We start from the raw sequence: 23,419 nt of genomic DNA on the forward strand, positions 1-23,419 counted from the left end.
GTACAGTACCACTTCAACCTCCGAAGAGACAAGTCGTATTAGGACAGCATCGATCGCGCGTTCGTAAAACCTATTGAACTTATCAGCAAAAGTTGAAAAACAAATATTAAGCACAAAACAAAACCTAAAAAACAACAACAAAAAACACACCATTTCTTACCACTCGGGCGCAAGCCCTTTACAAACAACCATGCACGAGCCACCAGACATACCTAAATACACTACGAGATCGTATCAACTAGGAGAACCCAAATTCATTGTCATCAAAAGTAAAAATGAATCCTCATTTAAAACCGTTTCACCTTTCATCATCGAGAAATCTGTGGACTTTGCCTGCGGAGGAAGAGTTGAATCTGTCAAAAAAACCAGAGACGGCGGTCTTTTGATAAAAACAAAAAACAACACACAAGCCACCAAACTTCTAAAACTTACCAAAATCGCAGATATGGAAATAACAGCTACCGAACACAAGACACTTAATTTTTCAAAAGGCGTTATCTACTGTAATGACCTTAGATATATAGACGAAGAAACAATCCTTCGAGAGCTAAAACCACAGAAAGTAATTGAAGTAAAAAAAATAATGAAGAGACAAAACACCATCAATAACACCAACACCAACAACTACAACAACACCAACAACTACAGCAACACCATCAACCACAACAACACCAACCACAACAACAACCCCAACAACAACAACCTAATAGAAACCGGACTCATAATAATTACGTTCGAAACCCATCAACTCCCTGAAATACTGCGTGTCGGCTATGAAACGGTTCGCGTACGCAACTACATACCTCTCCCACTGCGTTGCAGGAAGTGCCTCCGCTTCGGACACCCTGCACCCATTTGCAAGAGCACCGAAAAATGTTTAAACTGCTCAGACGCAATTTGGACCGCAATTGCCCCACATTCCTTAAACAAAAGGAACTCACTGCCATAAAAACCACCGAAAAAGTCGACCATAGAACTGCTCTGGGTATATTGTACTTTGAGCGACACGGATACAAAACAAGAAACACTTATGAAAATACACTCACAAAAACCACAACCACAAATACGCTCCAAAAACCTTTAAATACACTCCCATCAACATCTTCTAATGCACAAACTACATCCATATCCTGCGATCACAACCAAACTAACACACCATCAACCTCATCTGCACCAACCAAAACTACACCTGCACCGGAAAAAATTCTCCAAAACCACGACCAGGACGACACCGAAGCCATGGAAACGGACAACACGAACCCCACCAGAATATCAACCTCATACGGATCTCAACTCACAAAGGATCTTAAACTAAAAATTTTCCCTAAAGATAAGTCTAACCCTCTTTGTACTAACTTCAAACCAACTAAATCAAAAGCCAAATCCTCCAACAAAAACAAACAAACCACTAACAGCGACAGCGAATCGGTTTAAAAGCCACAGATCTCCCATTCTTTAAGGTTTAACCTTAGAACCCCTAACTCTACCAGAATGTCACTAATTACAATTCAATGGAACATTCAAGGATACACTAATAACTATAATAATCTCCTTATCCTGATAAAAAAAATTCTCTCCGCACATCATTACACTTCAAGAAACACACATACAATACACTAACAATATACCAACTCCAATAAATTACACACTACTAACAAACATAGCCACCAATAGATTTGGCGGCGTAGCGATATTAGTACACAAGTCAATTCAATATTCTATAGTAAACATTCCAAACGACCTTGAAGCTCTAGCAATACACATAAAATCCAAAAAAAACATGCTCATAAAGACAACATACATTGCACCAAACAGAACCTTCACAAACCAAATCCTTGAAGACACTTTGTTCAATAACCAAACACCATCACTGATACTAGGAGACTTTAACGGATGGCACCCTGCCTGGGGTTCCCCAAAAGCTAATTCCCGAGGAAAAACAATACAACAATCCATTGACAACACACAGCTAATCTTACTAAATGACAAATCCCCCACACATTTCTCAACACACAACACATACACACATATTGACCTTTCACTCTGCTCAGCAACACTAGCCCTACACGCCAAGTGGGAAATACTTAATGATCTCCACGGCAGCGACCATTTCCCGATAGTAATCTCTCTATTTCCTCCAAACACGATAAACAAATTTTCAAAACCATTTTTTATATCAAAAAAGCCAACTGGGAGCAATACCAGACTCTCACACACATAAATAACGAAATATTCCCCACTTCATTAAACGTCAACAAAGAAGCCGCACAACTTAACAAAATTATATTACACAGCGCAAACATTTCCATCCCACAAAACTCAACAAATACAAAGCCCTACACGGTTCCTTGGTGGAACAAAAAACTAGCACAGTTAAAAAAAGAAAACAAATTAGCTTGGAAAGAACTTAATCGCAACATCAACCTTACAAATATTATAAATTACAGACGCTTAAATGCCAAATACAAATTCGAAATTAAAAAAAAGTAAAAGCGAAGCTTCCAACTCCTTTACATCCACCATTCAACCAGAAACTCCTTCATCCAAAATATGGAGCAACATAAGGCGTTTCTGCGGGCTTAACCCAAGCAAACAAATTCATGCCATACATAATCCCAATAACAACACAACAACAACAGATACTCTCAAAATAGCCAACTCCCTCTCGCAACACTTCTCAGATCTCTCAAGCGACCTCTCAAGCACCGACCCCAACAGCCAAAAATATCGAAGGAAACATAACTCATCTTGAATTAATAGCAGCATTACAAACACTTAAAGGATCCACTCCAGGATTAAACAGAATCTCTTACGAAATGATACGCAATAGCCCCCTAACCACAAAAAACAGAATAACAAACCTCTATAACCAAATCTTCGACAGCCACATACCTCAAGCCTACAAAATAAGCTTAGTCATACCCATACTTAAACCTAAAACTGACAAAACAAACATCTCTTCATACAGACCCATTTCCCTCAACTGCTGCCTAGCAAAAATACTTGACAAAATCATAGCGAAAAGACTATGGTGGTATGTGACCCACAACAATCTCCTAAACACTAACCAATTCGGCTTTAAAAAAGGCAAATCGACTTCGGATAGTCTCCTATACGTAGACCATCTCATAACGAAGTCAAAGAGACACACCTCCCTCGTCACTCTTGACTTTTCAAGAGCCTTTGATCGAGTAGGTGTGCACACTATAATTGACCAACTCCAGGAATGGAAAACAGGCCCTAAAATAATCAATTATGTCAAGAATTTCATGCTCAAACGTAAAATAATTGTCAAAGTCGGTGCGCACATGTCAAACTCACTCCCATTATCCAACGGTATCCCACAAGGATCACCTATATCGGTAATCCTATTTCTCATCGCATACAATAAACTATCAATCATAATATCTTTACACAGAGAAATTAAATTTAACGCATATGCCGATGATTTTTTCCTCATTATAAATTTCAAAAACAACAAAAACCTTTTTTTCAACCTAGACAACTTATTACATGACATAAACAGCTGGTGCTCATACTCAGGGGCATCTTTATCCCCTGCTAAATGCCAACACCTCCATATTTGGGACACACACATAAAATCACTCCTTCCATCACTACACTAAAAAATGAATATCATAAAATGCCTCTCCAACCTCAAATTCAATTGCAACACACAAACACTACTCCATGTCGCGAAAGCAACAGTCATACCAAAAATGGAATATGGACTGTTTCTATACGGACAAGCTCCAAAAAGCGTGCTAAACAAAATAAAAACACCATTTAACACTGCAATCCGTCTAGCACTTGGTGCCTACCGAACCACACCCATAAATAACTTGCTATATGAAGCGAACATCCTCCCATTAGAGCAAAAACGGGACCTTCAAACAGCCAAACTCATAAAAAACCTTATATTTTCCAAAGATACACCAATACACAAACTTGTCAAACAAAATAAACCAAAAAAGAACCTATCAATCATAGACCTTATTGTGCGGTCACAATAAGCACTTTGCCAAGCACTAAACCTACCCTACGAACCAGTTAAACTTCAGAAATATCAGCCACCTTGGGATCTCCCAAACCTCATAGACACAACATTTAGAGTGCACAAAAAACAAACCACTCCACCAGACACATACAGGAAACTATACGAAAATACCAAAGACAGCCATAAAAAACAAAAAATTCATATTTACGGACGGATCAAAAATGAACTCCACTATATCATATGCTATCACAACAGATACATATATTATTAAATATGGTATCCTACCCCCACACTCATCAGTACTATCCGCAGAAATAATAGCCATATTAGTAGCGATCGACAAAGTCTAAAACACAAGGGGAAAGTTTATGATCTGCTCTGACTCTCTCTCAGCAATAGACGCCATAAAAAACACAAACAACAACAACTTTTACTCCAACAAAATCAGATCACTCCTTACAAAACTAGCCCCAAAAATTAAACTATTGTGGATCCCTCGTCATGTAGGCATAGCAGGCAACGAACTAGCCGACCAAACAGCTAAAACGACATGCAATATGCCCCTTATTTACACCCCAAACATTAATTTAACAGACATAAACAGACACTTAAAACAAGAATTCCTAACAAGAAATAAACTAAACATAGAACAATGCAATCAATGGTACAAAAACATTAACAAAGATAATTCAAACATCGACAGTTATGGCAGATCCTTCCATCCCAAATCAATCCGACTAGACCAAATTAAAATAACACGCCTCAGACTAGGACACACTAAACTCACACACGAGCACTACTTTAACCAAAACCAAACCACACCTTGCCCCTTCTGCCAAGGCGACAATACCATACTACACTTATTTAATTCATGCCCATCACTCCTCCCTATAAAACTATCCATCTTCAAAAATACAAACCCATTAAATCTCCTTAACGAACTCAACCCTGATAATTTAGAAAAAATCTTAATCTTCCTTAAAACTTCAAACCTATACCACAAAATTTAAAAATACTCAAAATGTACATAAATAAAATCCACCAACTAAGTAGCCTAAATACAAAAAACAATATGTAATCATACTATGTAATAGACTTAAATATCATTAACCTTAAAAGCCGAAGGCCTTGCCGCCAGCGCTTTACCAACTAAGTTAGTCTAGTTTTTTAAACTTCTCTATTTTTAATAATAAATAAATAAATAAATATTGCACGTGTAGATAGCTTTTGAGATGACGCAACTTTTGATATATCGCTCATATCTGGCAAAATCCGTTAACTCAAGATATATTCCTGTAAGTGCAGCTACCCATTTTGTACAGCCTCCTGTGAGGCTTGCATTTACTTGTACATGTGTGTGTATTTGATTGGCAACTTTGCTTTTTGGAGTCTGCATATATTTGGTCAATACCCTAAAAAATATGGAGTATATCTTTTCAGATTTTAGTTTATTTATTTAAAAATAAAATCCAAATAAAAAAGGGCTTAAAAAGTAAAACGTAAACATTGACTCAACTTGGACTCCAACCCAGGCCCTCCGTGTTAGGAACCACGACACTCTCCACTCGGCTAACCTCGAACTTTGTTGCTTGATGGCAACTTTTGATGTAATTCTGCTTTGTGTTTCAGTGTCTCATGTCTTAATGAGAAGAATGCAAAATTTTATGAGTAGAAAGCTTTATATGCATATGCCCCCACTGAGCATAAAATGCATATAAATAAAACTCTGCTTTACTTAAATTACAGCCACCACCGTTTTGGGCCAAATCATGAATTAAAAGCTAAAAAAAAAAAACCAGGCAAACCAACTCCGCCAATACTTTTCTAATATTCATTATTTTATATCGGACACCCAAAATAAATTGTTACATTCAACAATTGGTTCAACTAGAAAAACTGGAATCACTGTGGACGGAAGTCCACGAGGTGACGACCTGCATGCCTAGGCGTGCGCGAGGAAACTCTATATATAGCCGAAGAATTAAAAATTTTCTGTAGGCAACCGATCTAAATGAATGATATACCAATCGAAAGGTATTGTTTCAATTAGATAATTTTTTCGAAACATATTCCAAAAGTTATTTGGTTTGGGAGAAATTAGGGTGAAAGTAAAAAAATTTTTTATCACTAAAGTGGGGCTGGTGGACACATTTTAGTCCCCAGATAGAATGTTTTTATATATTTGCATTCTAGAGCTAAATACGCGTCGATTACCTCAATCCTCAATCGACCCGATCCGACATTTCATTCAGAAGTTATTGGAAAAATTCGATTTTTTCTTCTTCTTCAAAATGAAGCCAGTTGTCGGTTTGTCGGTTTGTCTGTTTGCACTATTTTTTACTTAACAATCCTGAAAAAAATTGGAAAATGTTTGTTACTATCATATGAGCAACTATTGTTCTAAAACTTTTTGAAATACCTTAAGCTTACGTCAAAAAATTAAAAAAACTTTGTTAATGAAAAAATTCATAACTTTATAATTAAGAAAGATATTAAAAAGAGCTTTACACCGTTGAAATGGTTTTTTAAATATCAATTTCACTTTCTTTGAAACCAAACGTCTATATAGTACTCAAAAAAAAATACACTGAAAATAAACTTTTTTTTAAGAAAAAAAATTATTTTTCAAAATTTGGTCGACTGATCCGTTTTATATTGCACGTGGAGATAGCTTTTGAGATGACGCAACTTTTGATATATCGCTCATATCTGGCAAAATCCGTTAACTCAAGATATAGTCCTGTAAGTGCAGCTACCCATTTTGTACAGCCTCCTGTGAAGCTTGAATTTACTTATACATGTGTGTGTATTTGATTGGCAACTTTGTTTTTTGGAGTCTACATATATTTGGTCTATACCCTAAAAAATATGGAGTATATCTTTTTAGATTTTAGTTTATTTATTTAAAAATAAAATCCAAATAGAAAAAGGGCTTAAAAAGTAAAACGTAACTTGACCCAACTTGGACTCGAACCCAGGCCCTCCGTGTTAGGAACCACGACGCTCTCCACTCGGCTAACCTCGAACTTTGTTGCTTGATGGCAAACCAAGCAAACCAACTCCGCCAATACTTTTCTAATATTTATTATTTTATATCGCACACCCAAAATAAATTGTTACATTCAACAATTGGTTTAACTAGAAAAACTGGAAAAACGTAATTTCCAGTTTTTTTTTAATTTTTTAATTAATTACACACATCCTTCTTTTTCTTGCAGGTAGTACATTTGCAGGCTATCGAGTTGAAACTTTACACACATCCTTCTTTTTCTTGCAGGTAGTACATATGTCGGAACGGCTGGGATCGGTCGACTATATCCTGTAGCTGCCATAAACCTGATTGATCAGAAATTCCATAACTTTGGTGTTTTTTAAGTTAGAGGGTTGAGAAGGAGACATCTCCGACCCTATAAAGTATATATATTCTTGATCAGGATCACCTCCTGAGTCGATATAAGCATATCCGTCTATCTGTCGGTTTCTACGAGATCTAGTCTCTCAGTTTTAAAGCTATCGAGTTGAAACTTTACACACATCCTTCTTTTTCTTGCAGGTAGTACATATGTCGGAACGGCTGGGATCGGTCGACTATATCCTATAGCTGCCATAAACCTGATTGATCAGAAATTCCATAACTTTGGTGTTTTTTAAGTTAGAGGGTTGAGACTTTTCACACATGTTATATTTGGCCAAAATATCTTATGTACAAAATTTCATAAGGATCGGCCGACTATATCCTATAGCTGTCATAGAACGATCGGTATTGGCATAACTTTGGTTTTTTTTTAAGTTGGAAAGATGGGACTTGGTACAGACTCTATTATAGACAAAATAATCTGATTTGCCAAATTTCATAAGGATCGGCCGACTATATCCTATAGCTGCCATATAACTGAACGATCGGAATTGGCATAACTGCAAGGGTATATCAACTTCGGCTCCGCCCGAAGTTAGCTTTCCTTTCTTGTTTTTTTTATCGGTTATTATATAGTAAAAGTGTCATAAGGATAGGCCTCTCATCTGTTTGAGACAATTTGGTTTCCCACAACTACGAAAAAAATTTTGGATTTTAAATACATTTTTGGGAAAATTTTTAATTTAAATTTTTAAACTAACCAAATTCCAAAACCTTTTTAAATTAAAAATACGTATAACTTCAAAACCACTAAAGCTATCGAAAAATTCTTTACGTCTTTGGAAAGTTACCAATTGGAATAATTACCACCTTCTTAAATGTCAAAATCTATGGAGTTAAAAAAAAAAGAGTTTTGATGTTTATCCTTACAATTAAAGTATTGCTAACTGTGTGAATCGCCAGTCCAGAGGTTACTTCTATATATATATATTCCATACATTATGTGTTCTATTTTAAATAATTGAAGAACAAGAATATTTATTATATGCAATTTTGTACACCTATATAGCATATTTTCGTCACTAAAATTGATATCAGATATTTTGGGCTTCGCATGCAGGTTCGTCACCGGTACTTTACCTCGTCAAGAGGTTTTTTTATATGATAACGTAATTTCCAGTTTTTTTAATTTTTTATCTTTGCGCATTTTTTTTAGATATAATACATGTTTATTATATGATTGATCGGATATGCCATAACTTGGTTTTTTTTTTTTATAAGTTAGAAGGATGGGACTTAGTACAGATTGCATTTTGGGAAATCTTATACGATACGGTTTCCGTTTTGGGCAATCTAATCCTATGTTTCATAAGAATCGGCCAACTATATCCTATACCTGCCATATAACTAAACGATCGGAAATGGCACAACCTTTCTATTTTTAAAGATGCTTGGGGTGTTTCCAATATTTTGATTAGAAATTTTGTTGATGGTGAAAGTCTCATAAGGATCGGACAACTATATAGGATCCGATATATATAATAATAATATAAGCTTCTGCTAAACTGCAAGGGTATATAAACTTCGGCTCCGCCCGAAGTTAGCTTTCCTTAGCTTTTGTTTTTTTATAATTTATTATATAGTGGAACTCTCATAAGGATAGGCCTCTCATCTGTTAATTTGTTAAAATAATTTTGTTTCCCACAACTATGAAACAATTTTGGATTTTAAATACATTTTTGGGCAAATTTTTAATTAAAATTTTTAAACTAACCAAATTCCAAAACCTTTGTAAATTAAAAATACGTATAACTTCAGAGCCACTGAAGCTATCGAAAAATTCTTTACGTCTTTGGAAAGGTTTTTAATTATTCCACCTTCTTGAATGTCAAAATCTATTGAGTTAAAAAAAGAGTTTTGATGTTTATCCTAACAATTAAAGTATTGCTAACTGTGTGAATCGCCTGTCCAGAGGTTACTTCCATATATATATATTCTATATATTATGCGTTCTGTTTTAAATAATTGAAAATCAATATATACAAAAAACAACTGATATCATATAAAAAAACCTCTTGACGAGGTAAAGTACCGGTGACGAACCTGCATGCGAAACCCAAAATATCTGATATTAATTTTAATGACGAAAATATGCTATATAGGTGTACAAAATTGCATATAAAAAAAATATTCTTGTTCGGCACGTGCAAGAAAAACAAAAAAAAAATCAGTCACGTGCCGAACAAGAATATTTTTTATATGCAATTTTTTACACCTATATAGCATATTTTCGTCACTAAAATTGATATCAGATATTTTGGGTTTCGCATGCAGGTTCGTCACCGGTACTTTACCTCGTCAAGAGGTTTTTTTATATGATTAGTTTATTGCTATATGTTGTTATCATATACAATTTGCAAAGAACTTTATTGAAAATCTATTTATTCTTTTGTCGACTCTTGTAGCATTAAAATAAGTATTTTAAATTGTTACGCTGCTATTTCTTATTGTCTTCGGACTATTATCATTTTTCTTAAGATCTACAAATAAATACTCTTTTAAATATTATTTTCTTATAGAAAAACAAAACAAAACTGGTATCGTTTTTCATGTAGAACTCCATAAAACTCAAGCGGACAGAGGCAGTTTCAAATCTTTTGACGTTTTTGGTCTTTGACGGCAAAATTCGCGACTGTTGCAGTTTTTCCTCCATTTCGAGCTGCAACATGCTGCAGGAAACTAAAAGGGGTGAGGGCGCGGGGGCGGGCCGGCTTACAGCTCAAAGGATTGGCCCTGGACTCGAAGCGATAGAAGCGCAGAAAACATCACTACCCAGCATCGCCGTTGCAATCAGCTTAACAGTAACTAGAAAATAAATTGCATTCGATTTTGTTGCTGCTGTTCTGGCCTGTGTTTTCTTTCTGGCTTCTCTGCTTCTCTTTCTGGATTTTGTTCTGGCTTTATCCGACGGTTTTGGCCGACTTCGATGCCGGACTGAACTTGGCCGAATGCGTGATTGGCCGGCGCGGAAAACAGAAGCAAACAAAGCCTGGCCAAGAGACGGGCCGACAGCCAAACTGCCAGCGAAGTGAAAAATGCGCTTTGGGTAACAAAACACAGTGCCCTAAAAAAAGGGGAAGTAAAGCTTTTGTTTTTTTTCGCAGGCGCTTAATGCGACTCTTCCCCCCACAGTGTGGTGGTGGCTGGCGGACCAGGCCAGGCTCTGCAGTGATTTTCCACGGCTTCGCGGGCTAACAAATGTTGCAGCATTAAATAATACCCGAAAGTATTTTTTAATTGAATTCAGTTTTTTTCCGTTGGAGTGCATTTATTTACAGCACAGTCATTGCTATCTCCGGGGTTCGACTGGTCAGAAAAATTAGTAGAATATACAGAAAAATCACTATAATAAACATAATAAATAACACAGGCCAACAGCAAAAAATCTCCACGCATAATTTCACCTGCTCCATAACCTTTAAGCCCCCCTGAACCAAAGTCCAGAACAAACATAGGTTCTATCACCCACAGATCCCGCGGTACACATAAGAAATTGATCAAATTTTACCCTAAATTGAATTATGTAGGCCTTGTAATGACCCTCATTGTTTCTGGTACATATCATTTTTAAATGTATGTGTACCAACTTAAATTAAAAAATGGTATCTTAACATCTTAAACATCTGATATATACTAGATGGTCATAGCCTTTACACGGCCTACATAATTCAATATATGGTCAAATTTGATCAATTTTTGGGCCGCAATGGGCTGTATTTTATTACATAAGCGACAAATATTTCGGCCACAAAAATCAAAACGCTCCTCAGACAAATTGCGGACATAGTGGTTGAGGGAAAACTCTTATGTTCCACAAATAAATTTAAAGCCACAAGTGCAGCTTGATTTATGCTGGCCCCTTCTTCGACTTCTGGTTTGGACACCACTGTGTATGAGTTATTTTAATTACAATAATGGCTTGTCAATTATCACAGCGTCCGACACTGTGTCACTTTTCGGCTACGGCGCCATCCATCTCTATTACTCTAATTAATTACGCACCCTAGGATGTCATTAATTTCGGCCAGGACATGCACAAAGAATGTCCGTTAATATATTGAATTAAGAACCATTTGTGGCTGTCGGCAGGCGAAGCCCTGGTAAGTTTTTAAAATATTTTAATCAAGGCCTGTGTCAACTAATTAAAGTAATCCATAAACACACAAGCTCAGTGCAGCATGCAAATATGCGGGCTTAACCGAGAAGAAAGGGGTGGGCCAGGCGCGGACTCAGCCCGTTAAGCCCTATTTGTTTTTAAATTTAATGCTGGGAACTTGCCTCGGTGGCCATGCGTGGCTAGAGAGGCAAAGTAATATCTAAGGAGGCGTTGCCCGAAGAGTGTTACCCTAAGTACTCGTTAGTATGAGTGTGGTGACTACTGAGGAAATAAAGTAAGTTTAGTTTAAAACTAAAAATAAAATATAACAAAGTAAAATATACTTTTAAGAGTCTACAGTTCCCGAGTTATCTGAAGTTAAAAAAAATTTATATTTTAGATGCTTCATCCCCAAGGGATTTCTTTAAAAGGTGTCGATAAAGTTAAAACTAAATACGGGACTTCAAAAAAGGAATGTGAGTGTAAAAAGATTGTAAAAAAGAGCTTCGAAAAATTCATAAATAATCCTATTTACATACTCTGGTTATAAACTCATATTATTGATTAATACTAAGCCCAAGAAATACTTTTAATTTCGAATAAAAATTTTTTTATACAAGTTATTCTGCAATTTTCATAATATTGATATTAGGATTAAATTGATTAATTTTTGAATTATTGATTTTTGTATACAATTTAATAATAAGAGAATTATTTTTGAAAAAAAAGTTAAGGGGTTAGATGGGTTTGCGCGGCCAAAAAATTTACTATTTAAAAAAAAAAATTGTTTATATAAAGAATGAAACATTTTATTGAAACTTTAAAGTTTCTTAAATATACATATTTAAAGAAGAATTTGGAAAATTTTCAGAAAAAAATATTAAACAGTCAGCCATTGAGACGTCATTTCCCATGACCCCTTGGAAAAAAGGTGCTTTCGTGTTGACAGCACCATTCCTGACAGAATCATCTGAAATGAAAAAACTAAATATTTTAGTTTAGTACAGACCTAAAACTAGAAACTGAACGAAGGAAAAAAAAACAAGTGAAAATTGGATTTTTGGGACACCTTTTTGCAAAAAATTTAAAATTTTTGAACATTTTCGAACGTTTTTGAACGTTTTCGAGAAATCTTGACAACCGACTTCGAAAACACAGTTTTGAAAAAAAAGGAGCTTAAAGTTTGCGCTCTGCCTATACCTGACCTCGAGCGCCCACCTTTTCAGGACTGTATCTCCGAAACTTTTATTCTGTAGAATTTTATACAAAAAATAAAAAAACATCGGTTTTTTTGAAGTCGCCAAACCCACCTAACCCCTTAAACGTTTCAAAATTAAAATTAAAAGTTAGATTGAAATATCTTTGTTTTCAAGTGCTGCAAGTAAAAACATGTTATTATATTCTTGATTTCTGTCTGTGAAGCATAAATTTTAAGGACGAATTTTAATGTTGTATGGTATTAATTTGTTTATATCAATAATAATAATTTATGTACATATGTCATAAATTATATTTGATGTATCACCACATGTTTTTCTACTATATGTAGATAAAATTTTTATGTTGTTATATCTGGGTCGATCCTATTGAAATTAAAGATATGTAGAGAGATTAAAGATTTTCTCTGTGTTCAAGTTGTGAGCGAAAAATGAAGTGCGCTCGGATCATTCGCAGAAGGCAACGGCAGGATAATTGCCAGTTGGCAGTGCCCTTAGGCGGGGATTATATTAAAAGTGATGTGCGAGGCGAGGACATGGGCGTAATGCCCTGACAGAAAAAGGTAAAAATGATGTAGAAAACTTGTCTAGATTTGCAATGCGATATTTAATTAGGCTTGCCACAGGGAGATTTGTTTAATGAACATTTTTTTTTTTTTTTATTTATTGAAGTAGTAACAATTATCTGTTATTTATATATACAATTTTTAAAATTAATTAATTATAATTAAGAATTAGGAAAATTATTCAAAAGAAAAACAAACAATTTAGATTTTATTACATCAAGGGATAATTCAGGGGAAAATAAATGGGACAATAGATTATAATTTTTACAAATAACACGAAAAGGATCATGGTCCGCAAAATTTGATCTACAAATTGGTAACCAAAGGGGTCGGAAGGACCTGGTTGACCTATTTGGAACAGAAAATTTGATTTTTTCAAGTAAAAGATGAGAGTCAACTTGACCAAGAATGAGTTTATGAAGGAGCATGGCCCCAGCACAAGTACGACGTACCTGCAATGATGGCAGGTCTAATAACTTTAGCCGACAACTATATGGTGGAAGAAGACCATCTGAGTCCCAGTTTAAATATTTTAAGGCAAATAAAAGAAACTGCTTTTGCACTGATTCAATACTTCTTTGATGAACCATATACTGCGGACTCCAAACGCATGAACAGTATTCAAGGATCGGACGAACCAAAGAGATATACAACGTTTTAGTGGTAAAGGGATCATCAAACTCTTTTGACCAGCGCTTGATAAATGCAAGTACTCCTCTGGCTTTATTAACTGTTAGAGAAATATGTTCATTAAACGACAGCTTGTGATCGAAAAGAACTCCAAGATCATTCATTAAGGAAACACGATCTAAAAAGTGATTCCCAAGTGAGTACGAGATGACATGAGGCGTGCTACGGTTAAACGTCATAACCTTGCATTTTGAGCAGTTTAGTGAGAGGAGATTATTAGAGCACCACAAGAATACTTCGTCAAGGTCAAACTGTAGATGTCTATGAAGAAAGTGGTCAGAGTAAGAAAAACAGAGCTTTACATCATCAGCATACATAAGTGTAGTAGCATAGCTCACGACACTAGGCAAGTCGTTAACAAAGAGGATAAATAGAAGAGGTCCTAAGTGACTGCCTTGCGGAACACCAGATGTTACTTTTATAACATGAGATGTGATGTTCTTGAACAAAACCCGCTGCGTACGATTAGATAGATATGAAGTCATCCACTTTATGATATTAGAAGGGAAACCCATAAGATAAAGTTTCTGGAGAAGGAGACGGTGATTAACAGAATCAAAAGCTTTGCTAAAATCGGTGTAAATAACATCGGTTTGCATTCGTTTAAGAAAACCCTTATGGACGATCGAAGTGAATTCTAGCAAATTGGTTGTTGTAGAACGATTTTTGACAAAACCATGCTGGGTGGAGGAAATTATGCTTTTACAATGATGTTGCAGTTGCAATGTAACCATTTTCTCCAGCAGCTTGGGAATAGCAGAAAGTTTAGCAATACCACGGTAGTTATCAATAAGTATTTTAGAACCTTTCTTATGAAGTGGAATAATAAAAGATTCATTCCATCTCTTGGGAAGGCATGAAAGGTCCAAAGATAAATTGAATAGGGTAGTAAGAGGATAGCATAGAATATCGGAGCAGTACCTAAGAATACAGCTCGGGACGTTATCAGGACCAGCAGAAAAAGAGATATCCAAGGTTGAAAGAGCATTAGAAACATCAAGATGATTAAATTTAGACAAGTAGATATTGTTTATATACGGAATATTATACGGGTATGTAGAATTTAAATTATAAGAATCGGACGAATAAGTTGATTGAAAGAATGATGCAAAGAGATTTGCAATACCATGATCAGAAGAATCAGAAATATTTTTATAAGATAGGGAAGGAGGAAAAAGACTGGATTTACGTTTCATATTGACAAACGAATAAAAGGAGCTCGGATCATTTCGGAAGTTAGCCTTACAATTTAAAATATAGCGCTTATAAAGTTGATTATTAAGAAGAATAAACTGGTTACGAATGTAAAGAAAGTTTGTCTGATGAAACAAAGATCCAGACTTAAGAAACATTTTGTAAGCTCTAGATTTCCTGTTCTTAAGACGAGAAAGGTGTTTGTTAAACCATGGCGGTTTCGTTGATGAAGACGATGAAAGTACTGGAACAAATTTGTCCAACGCGTTGTGGATTACCTCATAAAAAGAATCAGAAGCAGCATCAATACAGTTAAAAGATGAAAGATATTCCCAGTCAATTCCAGCTAAATGATTGCGAAGAGCGTTGTAATCCGTTTTTCGGAAACATTTAGAACGATACTGAGCCTCATAGTTATGCATATTAGGGACATCAATTAACACCGAAACCAATAGTGTGGGATGGTGTACATCTTCAGGAAGCGATAGTGGTGAAGACCGATTTACAGTGACAGAGGATATTCTATTACAGAAAATAAGGTCTAGGGACCTGCTAAGTGTGTTAAGGATGGGGTTAATTTGGGAAAGAGCAATTTCAATTAGTTCATCAATGAAGTCGTTATGGCAACTAGAATGCAAGGAATTGTCATCTTCACACGGGATCCAGGAGATTTGGGGAAGGTTGAAATCACCCATGATTAGGACAAAATCAGAGTCATTGACTAATGATAAAACGTACTTGATAGCATTAAGGTGATGAAAATATACCGTATCATCAACCAATGGAGGTATATAAGAACAGGTCATGAAAATATGAGACGGACCAACAGTTATTTTTACTGCGATAAACTCGATTCCAAACAGATTCGGGAAAGTTATTAGTTCAGCCGAGTATTTAATACTAACAGCAATGAGGACACCACCACCAAAAGAAGGCCTATCCAATCGAAACACAGTGTAGTTTGGAACAAAAATTTCATAATCAGAGACAGAGGAATTTAGCCAGGTTTCAGTAAGTGCAATAGCATCAAATTCAAAAGAAGCACTCTTAGTAAAAAATTGGCTCAGTTTACCCAGAATACTTCGAACGTTTTGGTAGCAGCAAGAAAAAACATTATTACTCAGTTTTTTGGAGCTGAATCGGCAAAGTTGTGATTCAGAGGGTCTTTAGCTAAAAATTCATGAATAATACTGTGCTCGGGCCAGGCTGACGGATCAAGTGCTTTTTCAAAGTAGGATTCAGGAATTACAATTTTGAAAGAGGATATGTTACGCTTATGTTTAAAATTAAACTTAAAGACCGCTAAATCATTAGGAGCTACCTTAAGATGTTTTAAGAGGTGACTCCTGACATCATCCACAGTGGCATCCGGCATGAGGCGGGATACGAATATGGCTTTACGAGGTGCAACAGCTCTCAGCGAAAGCCCAGAGGATTTTAACTCAGGCGCCACACCAGTGAGAGGCCTAGGTGACGGAGCCACAGGAACCTGGAGGTTTTCCAACGATGGAGGATCCAGGACAATAGGTGGAACAAGACTCATTGACGATTCCATTGGCAGACTTGGTGAATGGATCACTTCCACAGGAACAATAGGAGGCGATGAAGTATTAGGAGTTAAGAATTTATCCGAATGAATCACATGAGAAGCAGGAGTGCCCAATAGATTGACCGCCATCGGGTTATTATTCGGAATTTTTCTCCTTGGAGATTCACTTAGTAACTTGAGACCAAGAAATTGGGTCTCAAGTGTAAGGAATTGCTCATTAAGTGCAGCAAACTGCTTACGGACATCAAGAAAACCGTTTCTCGTCTGCTTCATGAAGGTCCGCATCTCAGACTCGATCTCTCTGCAGGCAATACAAGACCATGTCAGACCAATATTCTTAGTTATAAGATCGCTTATCCGTCCATTATGCCCACCACCAGCACATTTAATATGTGAGCAGTTGTTGCAAAGCCAGCAGGAAAGATACGAATCTCCAGTGATGGATCCTCCAAACTCGCATTTCTTAGCAGTGCAAATTAGACTCATTATTTACAGAGATTTGTCCACTGTAGTGAGAGCGAGAAGAGTTCAATGGTAGAGTTCAAAGAGTTCAGTGGTAGAGAGGCACGTTCAGATCAGGCACGTCGAAGAGAATACGTAACAAAAGAGATACGAATGCTACGAATAACCGCTTCAGAGTAACAATGATATAACGGGATTACTCGATCGGAGAATAGACTCAGGAATATATATATTATATATGAATATTCGCAGGGCACGGCAGAAATAATATTGAAGAATAATATTATTTTTAAGAAGTGTGTGGATAATGAACTATGTAAGTCAATTATCTCAGACAATGATACGCGAAAAGAGGAGTCTCGTATCAAAGATATATGTAGATATATGTAGGTAATGAGATGAGAGCAATCGCAAAAAACACGTCGGGATACGGCAAAGTCAGAGGAAAGACTGAACATATTTATGATTTTTTTAAAAAGGTTTTAAGATATATGTTATCTTAATTGCTACAAGACTTGTTACGCGTTCCTACAATCTACTGAAGTACTGAAAAATATTTTGCATGCCTTCCCAAGTTCCTTTATATTTTACCAGTTAGTTTAAAAAGATCACGACACATATACCTCAACAACGTAGGTTATGCTTGAGCTACTCTGCCAAAAATGTTGTCCTTTAGCTTCTCACAAAGCTGACAGCTGCCTAAAGTTCTTGCAGGATTTCCGTATATCCACGCCAAACATACATATTCTATTTAATGTTTGCCCAGGAGAGTGTGCGTGGGCTTGTTTATTTTTACTGTCAGTTGTCAATTATTTTTATTGGCAGGTATTATTTTGTGTACACATTTGTATGCAAATTGTCGAGCTCACGCCAGTTGGGAGGGCGGAGAAATCGCATGTGGGACCCGGAAGGACGGGCTTATGGCATTTATAAATTGTGGCATCAGACTTTTCCATGCCTGCGTGAGAGTGTGTGTGAGGGGGTGTATGGGTCTTGTTGTGTGTGTTTTGTGGGCGCGTCTAAACTTGCATGTCATTGCCGCTTAATTTGTTTGCTTGGTTTTGTTTGTCGTTCTCCCTCGCAGTTGGCACACAGATTTTGTGGCCGAATGGTAGGGACCGGGGACTAGTATGTCAAATAGAAACTAAATAATTTCGTTTGCAGCCTGAACAGGTTGAGCACCGAAGAAATTAGTTGCAATTAAAAAATGTAGCACAGTAATAGTAAAATTTTTCGGAAATGGAAAGATAAAATTTTTCTATATTTATATATATTTTATATATTTATTTATATTTATTTTTTTATTTATGTATTTTATTTATATTTATATTTTTAATTCAAAAACTTAACTTCAAACCTATACCACAAAATTTAAAAATACCCAAAATGTGCATAAATAAAATTACCAACTAAGTAGCCTAAGTACAACGAACAATATGTAATTAAACTAATAGACTTAAATATTATTAACCTTAAAAGCCGAAGGCCTTGCTGCCAGCGGTTTACCAACTAAGTTAGTCTAGTTTTGTAAACTTCTCTATCTTTAATAATAAATAAATAAATAAAATCAAAAACTTAATTTTTTGTGACACAACATATTTTTTTGAGTTCTGTACACAAAAATAAAAATATGTTCTACAAAAGTACCTTTTTTACATGCATAAAATCAAACCCAAAATGAAGCATGGCGTTAATTAAAAAATTAAATAAAGGTAAAAAAAAAGGTCAATATCAATAAAAATTAATTTTATGTTTATCAGGAACATATTTTTAGATGCTCTTTGGACCTGTTGCCCCTTCAAATCTACCAATTTTTCAAACCCATCTTTCAACTTCATTAATGCAACATAGGAGTGGCAGCTTGGCTACGGGTGCTCAGCAGTGTGTTTGCCGCCATTCGATCCACCCAACACGCAACAAATGCACATCCCCTGTAGTCGCCGGGTGGATGAGGGAAGGCCATCGATTCAGGCTGCCAGCGGCAACCAATTTGCAATGCAACAGGAAACAATTGAATTTGCATAAAACACGTGACCATCGTCAGTTGGCCAGTTCTGCATTTGCCGGTACTTCACTCAATGGATGGACTTTACATGGACTCCGCTTACATGCAAAACTGGAATGGAGCTCGGCGAAGCTCACTGAGTCCCTAAGAACCACGACTGTTGCTCGGTAAGGACTGGCAATCGGATGCTTGATGGCTTCTTAATGAGCCGCGTTGCCCGAACTCGGAAACTTGAAAGCGTCAGCAGAGAGCAGCTGCCTCTAATGTCGATTGTATGCACGGTGGGTCGAGTTTCTTAATAAAGTGTATTTGTGTTGAAAAAAAAATTCTCTGGATATGATTCAATGAACTTGGTTCATTACACTTGCTCATTGCACTTTAGAGTATTACACTTTTTTTTATTCCTTAATAAAATTGTCGCACAATGTGCGGCAAGCTGCAGTGTGATACACATTACCTTTTTGTTTTTAGGAAAAATGTATTTAAAATTATTTATAATATTATATTTAAAATACATGCAGCACTGCGTTGTATCTAATTGGCATAAAAGTTTAATAATTCATATTGATGGTATCACTAAAGTCCTTATATGGAAAATGATGATATCATAAGGTCAATGTGGGCAAAAAGTAAATAAAAAAAGGTCCCACGTTCTCTTCACCCATCGTGATTACGGGCTCCAGATTAAAAATCCAATTTTTAATTTTCAGAATTGTTCTTTTAACAATAAGAAATATAATACATACTTTTTTCTCTTATTTTCCAATAATTTAAAGTCGCGTCCGAGTCCCGTAGTTTTGCTCTCAACTTGTCGATTTTTTGCCATTTTGCGAAATCCCCAAGCTTTGCTGATGTCATTTTCATTATTTTTGTGTAAAAGAGATTTTCGGATTTACTTTCAACTTTTTGCTGTTCCTGCCAATTGGCCACCGGCAGTTCCAATGCAAATTGGAAATATTGTGCTGTCAAAATAAATTACCCCGACAGGTCAAAGAGGATGACAACATACCGACAAAACAATTACGACCGAAAAGCGCAAATCATCTTCCATAAAGTTAAAAAAAAACACAAGAATTTTCTGGCAGGGTGAAAATGACTTTATATATTTTTTTCGTGGGAAATGCCCAGAAAGAAATCTCAATCAGATGGGAGAAAAGTCCCCGAGGCCGGATTTGTTAATTAGCATTGCCAATAATTTATGTTGGCTCCTCTAATGAAATATGTTTCCGACCTGCTCCCAGAGTGTGGAAGTGTGTGATAAGAAAATATGCTTAGCGTTTTGTCGGGACGGAATGGCGTCCGTTTGGCACAAAAGTTAATGTTCTGTAACGACTCATAAAAGGGTTTTGTTTGGGCCACTTTTAGCTTTTTTGGGCCGATTTGGTTGCGGCCCATTTAACACTATAAAATTATTATCGTGCATATTCGACAAAAGGGGCCGAAATACACACTGTGTCCCGAAAAACGGGAACGCCATTAGCATAAATTCGAGAAATGGGATCTAACATTTTGGTCCTGGGCTGAATACAATTTTTTATCAAGTTGTCGCCGCAATAAAAACGTTTAGTAATTAACTGGGGAAATAAAAAATGAACATATATAACTAAAAGAAAGGGACACTCAATGTGTGAGTTTGTCGATAAGGAAGGCATAACTTACTGATACACTCGCCGAAAAAAATTGTTCAAAACGATAATTTATCCTTTTTAGAAATAATATCATTCTGTTGTTGATTTTTATTTCCAAATATTATGATTTTTTAAAATAATAATTCTTTTTTAAAATAATAATATTAATTCTTTATATTATATCTATTATTATATTATACTATATTATACATATATATAATACATAGAAATCACTTCGAAAAAGCCATTTTTGAACGATTTTTGGATTCAGAAAAGTTATAGTTTTTACAAAGTGCATTTTATGGAATAATTTAGCACACATTTTTTTATGTGTGCCAATATAGTTGTCAAAACTGCCGTTACAACTATGAGTGTGAGTAGATTGCCTCTGTGTTCGGGAAACTCTTTCCATAAGTTCGAACGACAAAATTGTTAGGATTTCAGGGGCGGGCCGAGGGAAAGGGCAAGGACCAAGAACGAACTTGGAAATTGTCTGGGATGGCAAAGTTGTCAAGGGTTGATGCCCTCTCACGCATAAGCGTGCACACACGTGTGCCAACACAGCCATACCGTCTTCGCGCCGATACACACACGACCTCAATTGCCAGAAGGTGTTCGATATTCTTGTTAGCGGCAGGTTTTTCAAATTGCCAAGCGACAATATTCATCTATAGGAAGTGAAGTGGAGCCCGATGTGGAGAGAGGAGGAAAGACGAAAGGATTGCGGGCGGGAAGGGGCTCTGTCTGACACCTCAGGCCTCATAACGAACCAATTGAGTGCAATTTTCGAATATTATTACGTATACGTCATGTGGCCTCGCTTGCGGTTGTGAGAATAGTTGACTTTCCTAATGACTTTACCAGCGAATTTAATTGAATTGCGGTGCCAGACATAGGGAAGCAAATATGGGCAAGGTTATACATGTCCACATATCCACATGTTATAGAAGACAAGCTTCAATTTTTTACCTGAACGTGCTAAACAAGTACCCAGATTCTTATCTTTGTGAATGTAAGCGTTTTCATTAACCGGGGTTTTACTCATTTCCAACATTACATACTGAATATTTTTCAGAAGCTTTATTAAAATAAATATTTTGATAAATGTTGGCTTACAAATGATTTCCTTTCACACTGCGAATTCTGTCCTTTTTTTCTGATTTTTCTCAAATCCTCCCAAGTACATTTTTGCTTTTATATATTTTTTAAAACATATATCTGCATTATCTTCATTGAAATGTCAGACACTAATGGCCAAATTCAAGCCAGTTAGGTCTTCTAGGTGGGTCACACGTTTCAAGTTAATATTGAATAGCTTTAGTGGGACTATACCAAATTTTCGTCATAGCTTGCCTTTTTCCCGCCTGCCACATTGCGGCATGCCTCGGGCGCTTGCATAAAAATGCTTTGCGGTCTGGCGTTGCAGCCGTCGCGTCCTTGCCGTCGTTTTTCTGGCGTTGACATTGCTGACGTGCCTGGAGTGGCGACCGGTGAGCGGTAAATAAACAAATAAATGTTCCGCCAAGGAGTCCGCCGTCTGTCGTCCCGTCACTGTTTAAACGCTGCTGCATTAATGCAGAGGCCGTGGGTCCTGTCCTGAGCAAGGACCCGGCTGAAAGTTTAAATCGTTAAATGCTCAAAAACAGCGCAGTTATAATTTGTTGAGCTTGTTGGGTTAGTCTAAATTCATTTTAGTGGAGTAAAAAAGGTAAAAATTTCAAAATCTAAATATCTTATTTGAAAGTTTGTATCATTTTAAGACTAACAACTTTGAAAATAACTAAAAAATAATAGATTTAACTTTTTTTCTTAGATAGTATTAAAAATAATTGATTTTTTTTTTTTAATTCTGATCTAAAAAAATGAAGCTTGTTAGCGTATTTTATGATTGGCTCGCGTACAAACCTACTACATTAATACAATTATGCTGAATGGATACAATTTTTTTAATGCATAACTAATTCAAGCATGTTGTTGATCTAAAACATGTTTAATAATTAATTATTTTTCATTATCAATTAGAAATTCCATTTGGTAAACATACTGGCATTTAATATTCATATTCAATTGCAATTTTCATTTAATATTCAGAGGCATACCGTCTTAATACCCACTCAGTTATTATAAATGTGCATGTACTTGAATAATATATTTATACAACTTGTATAATGCCGTGTTTTAATGTTAAACATTGAAATGTAAAATTCATCAGCGGGTCACTTCTGATGGAAAGCATTTCCCTCCACGAAATTTAATTTAATTATACAAATTTCCAAGCCAATTTTGGGGAGAATAAGCATTCAAATTATGAATATCAGTTCAGTTCAGTATCAGTTGATTGTTTACATTTCTGCATATTTAATTTGCTTTAATTTATATTTGGCGGCCGCGAAAATCAATAATTACAAATGATGTTCATTGAAAGTGAAAAAATAGATCCCATTTTAGTTAGTCTGCTTGCAGTTCGTATTGTGGTCGACTGTATAGGGAAAATGATTTGTGTGCCAGATTTGGGGCTTGGCCGCGTTTATGGCCCAGAACTGCTGGCCACACTCCGGTGGCCGTTTGCATAATAAATGGCAAGTCGGTATGAAATAAAT

General features: G+C 36.0%; 1 long non-coding RNA gene across 1 annotated transcript; it reads left to right on the forward strand.

Moving 5' to 3' along the window:
- The first annotated feature begins 11,004 nt into the window (after positions 1 to 11,004).
- On the forward strand, positions 11,005 to 12,178 carry LOC123257408. Its single transcript, XR_006507454.1, has 4 exons — positions 11,005 to 11,286; positions 11,348 to 11,512; positions 11,580 to 11,803; positions 11,909 to 12,178. It is a non-coding gene; the product is annotated as an uncharacterized LOC123257408 (long non-coding RNA).
- Positions 12,179 to 23,419: the final 11,241 nt, after the last annotated feature.

This window comes from Drosophila ananassae, chromosome 3R, assembly GCF_017639315.1.
Source record: "Drosophila ananassae strain 14024-0371.13 chromosome 3R, ASM1763931v2, whole genome shotgun sequence".
In the NCBI taxonomy this organism is placed as follows: Eukaryota; Metazoa; Arthropoda; class Insecta; order Diptera; family Drosophilidae; genus Drosophila; species Drosophila ananassae.